Here is an 8,238-nt window from a genome sequence, read left to right on the forward strand (position 1 = left end):
ATTCAATGCAATCACCATCAAAATACCAACACAATTCTTCATAGACCTAGCAAGAATAATACTCAACTTTATATGAAAAAACAAAAAACCCAGGATAGCCAAAAGAATCCTGTACAATAAAACAACTTCTGGAGGCATCACCTTCCCTGACCTCAAGCTCTACTATAGAGCTACAGTAATAAAAACAGCTTGGTACAGGCATAAAAACTGACAGGTGGACCAATGGAATTGAATTGAAGACCCTGACATTAACCGGCAAACCTATGAACATATATTTTTGACAAAGAAGCCAAAAGTGTACAATGGAAAAAAGAAAGCATCTTCAACAAATGGTGCTGACACAACTGGATATCAACGTGTAGAAGGCTGCAAATAGATCCATATCTGTCACCATGCACAAAACTTAAGTCCAAGTGGATCAAAGACCTCAACATAAATCCAGCTACTCTGAACCTGCTAGGAGAGAAAGTAGGAAGTAGTCTTGAACGCATTGGCGTAGGAGATAACTTCCTAAATATAATACCAGTAGCACAGACACTGAGAGAAACAATCAATCGATGGGACCTCTTGTTTTGTGTGCTTCTTATATCTGTATAGGTATGTTTTTCCTTAATTTGAGGAAGATTTTTTTTTTCTGTGATCATGTTGAAGATCTGACTTAATGCTATTGACCCAGGAATTTTCTCTTTTATCTATGCTTCTAGTTCAAAGATTTGTTCTTTTATTTTGATTTTGGTTTTTTCCTTTTTTTTTTTTTAATTTGATCATGTCTCAAAATTCCTGCCTGTTCCTTTCCTGTGTTTTTCTAGATTTTTCATTTTCTTTGTTCCTGTGATCTAACTTGTTTACTTCATCATCAAGTCCTGATGATATTCTATCTTGTACTTGAAGCTATTTATATAAAAGACTAACACTGGGTATATCAATCACTTCAAGGCAGGCCTCATGTTCAGAAGTAATTGACCAACATATAATGGACTCCACAGGTTTGTTTGCTTGTCTGTTTTGTGTGTGTATATCTGTGTGCATTTATTTGGTTTCATTTTGCTGTTTTTTTTTTGGGGGGGGTGGTCTCTTTTTTGAGGGGGTGGTTTTATTTTGTTTTCCTGGTTTGGGGAGTTTTGTTGTTGTATTTGATTTTTGTTTTTGAGAAAATATTTAAAAGTTAGCCATCTGGAGTGGTTGATATAGGCAGTGTCACTTTATTGGATAAAACTGATTTTTCCCTCTCCCAGCAGGCATAAGTGATAGTTCAGTTGTTAACTTTTACCATAGTGGCTAGGTCTTCATTCACTTTTTTTAATATATCAAAATAAATTAAATTAAGATAAAAATATATCAAAAAATTAAATTAAGATATTATTGCAATGAAGTTGGACAACACAACATTAAGGAAAGAGCCCAGAGCACACACAAGAATCAGAGACCCACTCATTCACACAATCAGGAATCTCATATAAGCACTAAACTGCAAGCCATAACAAATAAGCAGAGAAGGTGATGGAGACCCATGACGACCCTGTGCTAACTGTTTTCATCTCCTCTTCTGCAGGTTTCCCTGAGTCCTGAGGGGAAGGTTTCGATGAAGATATCCCATTTAGGAATGGATGTACCAAGGTCTCCGTCTCTCTGTTTGTAATGTCTAGTTGTGGCCTCTATATTTGTTCCAATCTCTTGTAGGGGAAACTTCTCTGATGATAGCTGGGTAAGGCACAAATCTATGAGCATATCAGAATTATAATTAGGAGTTGTTTTATCACTACATTTTTATCTCTTTTTGGACCAGCATTATTTGGTTTTACCATTGGTCCCTGTACTATCTAGTTTCAGGTTCTTAGTCACTCAAGTAGTGTTGAATATGGGTTTCATCTTATGGAGTGGGTTTTAAGTAAAACCAAATATTTGTTGGTTACTTCTACAAGCTTTTTGCCACCCTTGCCCTAGCATATCTTGAAGGCAGTACACCATTGTAGATAAATGATTTGCTGAGCTCTGATGTTGGAAGTAGGGGCATCAGGCTAGGGCCAGACCAGCTGAAAAGATTGGGTCAGGTCCACAGGATGTGTGGTCCAGGTTAGGTCTGGGGATTGAGATGGATGCAAACAGGCTATGGTTTAGGGAACTCACCAGTCTAGACATAGATACAGTCCGAGAAACTCCAAGGTAGGCTTGTAATTGGATGTGGCACAGGCAGGAATGATAATTTGAATGAACTATTTCCCTTAGATTCAGTATTTGCTGATGGTGTTTGAGTAGGATTAGGGTGTGTGCCCTTTATTGGAGGAGAATGTCACAAGGGGCATACTTGGAGAGTTTGAAGACTAATTTCTAATTGGCTCTTTCTGATTCCTGCTATAGTTTAAGGTGTGAGCTCTCACCTGTCTTCTACTACCACTGCCTTTTCTCTGCTATCATAGGCTATAATCTTCGGGAATGATAAGCTCAAATAAATTCTTTCTTCTCTAAATTGTCTTGATCATAGTGTTTTATCCCATCAATAGAAAAGTAACTAATACAGAAGTTGGTACAAGAAAATGGGCTATTGTTATGACAGGCCTGACCATGTTGTTTTTTTCCAAAGAATGTGAAAGTAGTTGAACTTTGGATTAGAAAGTATGTGCATGCTTGTAAGCACAGCGTAATGGACCATTCTTACAGAAGCTTGAAGAACAATGTTGCAGGCAACATTGACTATGGAGGTTCAGACCAAGAAGTTCCAAAAGGGAACAATTTTAGCAAATTACTGTGGGATGTTCTATATGTTAAATGTGTTGCTCTGATTGGTTAATAAATGAAACAGTAATTGGCCAGTATCCAGGCAGGAAGTATAGGTGGGACAAGGAGAGAGGAGAATCCTGGGAAATGGAATGCTGAGGCAGAGAGACACTGACAGCAGCCACCATGAGAAGTAACACGTAAAGATACAGGTAAGCCAAGAGCCACGTGGCAAGGTATAGATTAATAGAAATGGGTTAATTTAAGATATAAGAACAGTTAGCAAGAAGCCTGCCACAGCCATACAGTTTGTAAGCAATATAAGTCTCTGTGTGTTTACTCGGTTGGGTCTGAGCTGCTGTGGGACTGGCGGGTAAGAGAGATTTGTCCTGACTGTGGGCAGGCAGGACCAGAAAAACTCCACCTACAGCAAATGGACTAAAAATTTTGGTATGGCATTTTATGAAAGAGTTCTGCTTTCTACCCTTGTCCTAAAAATTGTGTGAGGCTAAATTAAAATGTAGTAGAAACATTTCATTAGCAGAGGAGATTTTAAGGTGACCTCGTATTGACTATGTTGCATGGTTATTAATAAAGAGTGAAAAACTGAAACAGGTACAAAATATACAGTTTGGAGAGTAAGTGATCTCTGTCAAGCTTCATTTTATAACCAAATCTTAGGCTAAAGTTTAAAAAGAGGCCTTCAATTCAGCATTGGAATAAAGGGAAGATGTCTTCAGGGCAAGACCCCACTCATCTAAACTTTTAAGTTATGACAGAGAGTGTAAGTTGTTTTCTGCTCCAGGAAAGCTACTTCAATCCAAAGCTGCTGCTACTGTGGTTCAAAAGGGACAGGATCCATCCCACGTTGACAGCCAACTTGGCAGTGTCATGGTGCTGGCTTCAGAGTTACAAAGTAAATGAGTAAAGGAATTGTAATATCTTTCTCTGTGATTTCATAGAGCCACTGATGCCAGCCAGTCCTTTTGTGAAGACCTTGAGAGAGAAAGAGATACTAAGAGCCCATTACCCGAGGTCATGGCAGTGAAGCTTGGGTTATGTTAGAACCCAAAGATGTTGGAGATGCCAGAGCTGTAAGACGTCTGCCAAGAAGAGATTTATACATAGAATTAAATCATCCAAAGAGAGAGATGTGTGGTGTAGACAGAAAAGATAGAAAAACAGAGCCATCTCAGCTCTTTGACACGGGACATGGAGCTGCAGGATTTGATGTTTGCCTTGCTAGAGTATGGCCTTGCTTTAGTCCAGTGTTTCAGCACTACACTGTACTGATTCCCCTTTGGAATGGTAATGTAGACTTTGTGTCACTAGATTTTTTTTTCTTTCTGACAGGGAGGTACAGTTAAGAGATAGCCTGGAATTCTAAACAGTGTTGTGATTTTTAAAGACTATGGGAACCTTTGAAGTTAGAATAAATAGGCTTTGCATTATGATGTGGCCATGAGTTTATGGGGGGACAGGGAATGGAATTTCTTGGCTTGCATAAGATGTCAACCATTATCTCAGATCATTGAATACTTGGTCCACAGCTCATGGTGCCTTTTTGTGTACTGGGAGGTATGGCCTGGCTGGAGAACTCAGATTTCTGTTTCTGCTTCCATGTCTTCATTCTACCACACTCTGTCATCATGGCCTCTATCCCTCTAGAACGATAAATTCAAATACACTAATTATAAGTCATGGGGTTTTATTTACAGTAATATTAGTGCAACTGATACAGCAGGCTGAAGTCAAGGAGTCTGATCATCAATTTTGTGTATTACAAATATAGAATCAGTTTGATATTGCTTGAGTAATACTGTGGTGATATTTTATTTGTGCTTTAATAAATAAAGCATCCCTGGAGATCAGAGGAAATAAGAAGCCATTTTAAGTAAACAAAGAAGTCAGGCAATGACAGCACATGCCCTTAATCCTATCATTGGGCAGACAGGATCTCTGTGTGTTCAAGGCCACACTGGAAGTAGAGCCAGGTATGGTGGCACAAGCCTTAAATTCCAAAACTAGTTAACCATGGAGGTCTGCAGGTTGGTACAGACAGACTGGAAGTGACTGAGCTGGGCAGAAAGAGGAAATGATGTAGCTGGGTGGAGAGAGCAAATCAAATGGCAGAACACAAGGCATATAGGCATGGGTAGACGGGAAGTTGCAGCATTTGGAAGCTGCAGAGTTGGTGAGGTAAGGTTGGCTGGTGGCTTTCCCTATTTCTCTGATCTCTCTAAGGCTTTTACACCCTAAAAAAAAATCTCTGCAGGGAACCATGACCATGCCTAACAGTGACTTTGAAATCTCCAAAAAAGGTGATGGGATCCTACAACAATGATTTCACACAAACTATGATAAAGCCATTAAGCTGATTAACACCCAAATATAGCTTTGGACCACAAACTACTCAGGACAATTTTGAGATGGCTAGCTGACATGATCCAGATTCACAGACTACTCAAGCACGGACTTAGGACAAGCTCTGAAGTTTTACATTATGCAGATACTGGAAACATGATACATCTAACTCTCCCAGGATTTGACAATTAACCCAAAATTTTTCTTTTCAGGATCCACTAAAGATGCCATCACCCCCAGACAGCAAGAAGTAATTTGAAGAACACAATGCCCACATTTCCAAGAGGGTGGGGTGGGTGCTTTTTCATCATTTAATGGCTTATGGATAATTGTCATCGTTTAGGATGGTTGGTTACAAGTTGTTATTGTTAATGATCAGGAAAAAGAGATTTAAAAAAGGGATTAGATTCAGTGTTCTTGTTTAAAAAAAAGAAAGAAAAAGAAAAAAGGATATATATATATATATATATATATATATATATATATATATATATGGTAGATATAAATCTACTCTGAAAAATAAAAGAGATATAGAAATAACAGGATAAAAGGTAGATTATTAAATCTACTATGAAAAGGAAAAAGAGAATATGGATATGATAAGATAAAAAGGTAGATTATTGAATCTATTTTTAAAAGGAAATACTTGTTTTAAATATTTTACATTGGATTGAATTTTTGTATATTGGGTATAATTTTGGAATGGACTCACCAAAAGAGGACAAATAATGAAAGTTTTTTGTCTGAATTTGTCAAATGTTAATGGACTGGACAATATATATATATATATATATATATATATATATATATATATATATTGTATATGTATATACATATGAGGTTTTTGTCTGAATTTGTCAAATGCTAATGGACTAGACATTGTTAATGTAATTCTTGACTGTGTATATTGTATATATTTTTTGGATATAGTTTATCTTATATTAATTATAAGCTTCTTTTATTATTTTAGACAGAAAAGGGGAAATGTGGTGATATTGTGTCCTCCAATATATTATTCACCCCAATTAACTTATCTGTGGTGAGAGAACAGAATAGCTACTAGATAGACATAGAGACCAGAAAATGGTGGCACATACACCTTTAATCCTATCACTTGGGAGGCAAAGATCCAGCTAGATCTCTGTGAGTTCAAGGATACACTGGAAACAGCCAGGCACGATGACACACACCTTTAATATCAGGAAGTTATGGCAGGAAGCAGAAAGGCATATAAGATATGAGGACCAGGAAATAGAGACTTTTTAAGCTTTTAAACTTTTAGCAGCAGTTCAGACTAAATTAATTCAGATGAGGACTCAGAAACTTTCAGTGTGAAGATTCATAGAAATGGGATCCAATGAGGAGTTGTAGAGGTGAGGTTAGCTATGGCTTGTTCTGCTTCTCTGATCTTTCAGAATTCACCCCAACACCTGGCTCTCAAATTTTTAATTAATGAGACTATTTAAAATTCATGTTACATTATACTTAATTTCTTTGTAATGTAGAAATGTTTTTTTTAAGTTTACTCAATTCTATCTCTATTATACATGTACCCTTTACTATATCAGTGCTATGTTAGTATAATTGTTACTTTATGATAAAATCTTACAGGAGAAAGTAAAGTTATTGTTTCTTTATTAACTTTGTAAAACTAATATTTGTTTTCATTTCCAGTTCACATAACTTATACAAATAAAGGCAAATTATTATCTGATGTCATATCATATGAATGATATATTTTGCTCTCGACTTCATCCCTTATGTTTATATTACAAAATATTCTGTTTTAAAGGTTGGCATGAAAATAATATATAAAAATCCATACATTTGATTTTAAATTTTTGAAAAGAGGATGATGCATATATTATGTCAATCAATCTGTTAACAATGAGTTTTCTGGTTTTTTAAATGTAATATGGAGATTTATCTTTGTCTGAATATTTAGAAGATACTTTGTCTATAGATATGATACTTATTTGACAAGTTTCCTTCAACATTTTTCATGTGTTCTACCACTATCTTCAAATTCCAGGGTTCATGGGGAGTTGTTAGCAATTAATCTCATTTACTGTCTTTGTAAGTAATAAATTATTTTTTTTCTCACACTGTTTTCATTTATTTTCACTTTTTGTCATTAATTGCTACTTTGACTTTTGTATTCACTTGAGTTTAATTTTGTGGATGGGAGGTTGATTTTATCAAATTATAAAAGTTATGTATTTTATTCCTTAGAATAGTATTTCTCTTTGTCTTCCTCTTTCTATTTGGATTGTGCTACTCCAAATGTACAAGAGGACATTTATAATGTTGTCTAGCATTTGCCTAAGGCTGTGTAGACTTCTTTAATTAATTTTTTCCTTATATTCTTCAAAATGTATACTCTTTAATGTATTTCTTTATGTCCATTAATTCTTTAAACTGCATACTTAGTCCATGGAATCATTTAGAATACAATTTAGAATTTATAATTTCAATTTCCTCCATCTACTGAGGCTTGCTTTGTTGATATATTTTAGAGAAATTTCTTTGTGTTTCTGAGGAGAACATGATCCTGTTATGTTTGGGTAGGATGTTCTACATATATCTGATGTCTAATTAAGCCAACTTCATATATGGTGATATTTAATCCCTATTTGTCTGTCTGGTTAACCTGTCTATTGGTGAGAAGAAAGTATTACTGTTTGGGGTTTAATATGTGACTTTATGACTGGTAGTATTTGTATTTTTTTAATCTTTAGTGATCCCAGGATAGGGGAATATGTATTAGAATTATGAATCTCATATTAGATGAGTATATATTAGAATTATAAATTCCTCCTGGATTGTTCTCCTGCTCAATATGACATGTTCCTGTATACCTTTTCTGATTAGATTTGTCTTGAAGTCTACTTTGTCAGCTATTAGAAAAGTGACAATTATTTGATTTGAGTCCCATTTGCTTGTAAACTATTTCAATTCTTTTACCCTAATAATATCTATCACTGATGTTGAGCCATGTGTCCTTACAAGAGAAAAATATGAAGGTCCTGTTTTTTTAATCAAATCTGCTAGTTTGTGTCTTCTTATATAGTAATTAATATTCAAAACTGGAAAGTATATGCTGCTTTTTACCAGGTTGGATTTTCTTGAAGATTTTGTTGTTTTCCTTGTCTTCTTTTG

Source organism: Peromyscus maniculatus, chromosome 13, assembly GCF_049852395.1.
Source record: "Peromyscus maniculatus bairdii isolate BWxNUB_F1_BW_parent chromosome 13, HU_Pman_BW_mat_3.1, whole genome shotgun sequence".
NCBI lineage: Eukaryota > Metazoa > Chordata > Mammalia > Rodentia > Cricetidae > Peromyscus > Peromyscus maniculatus.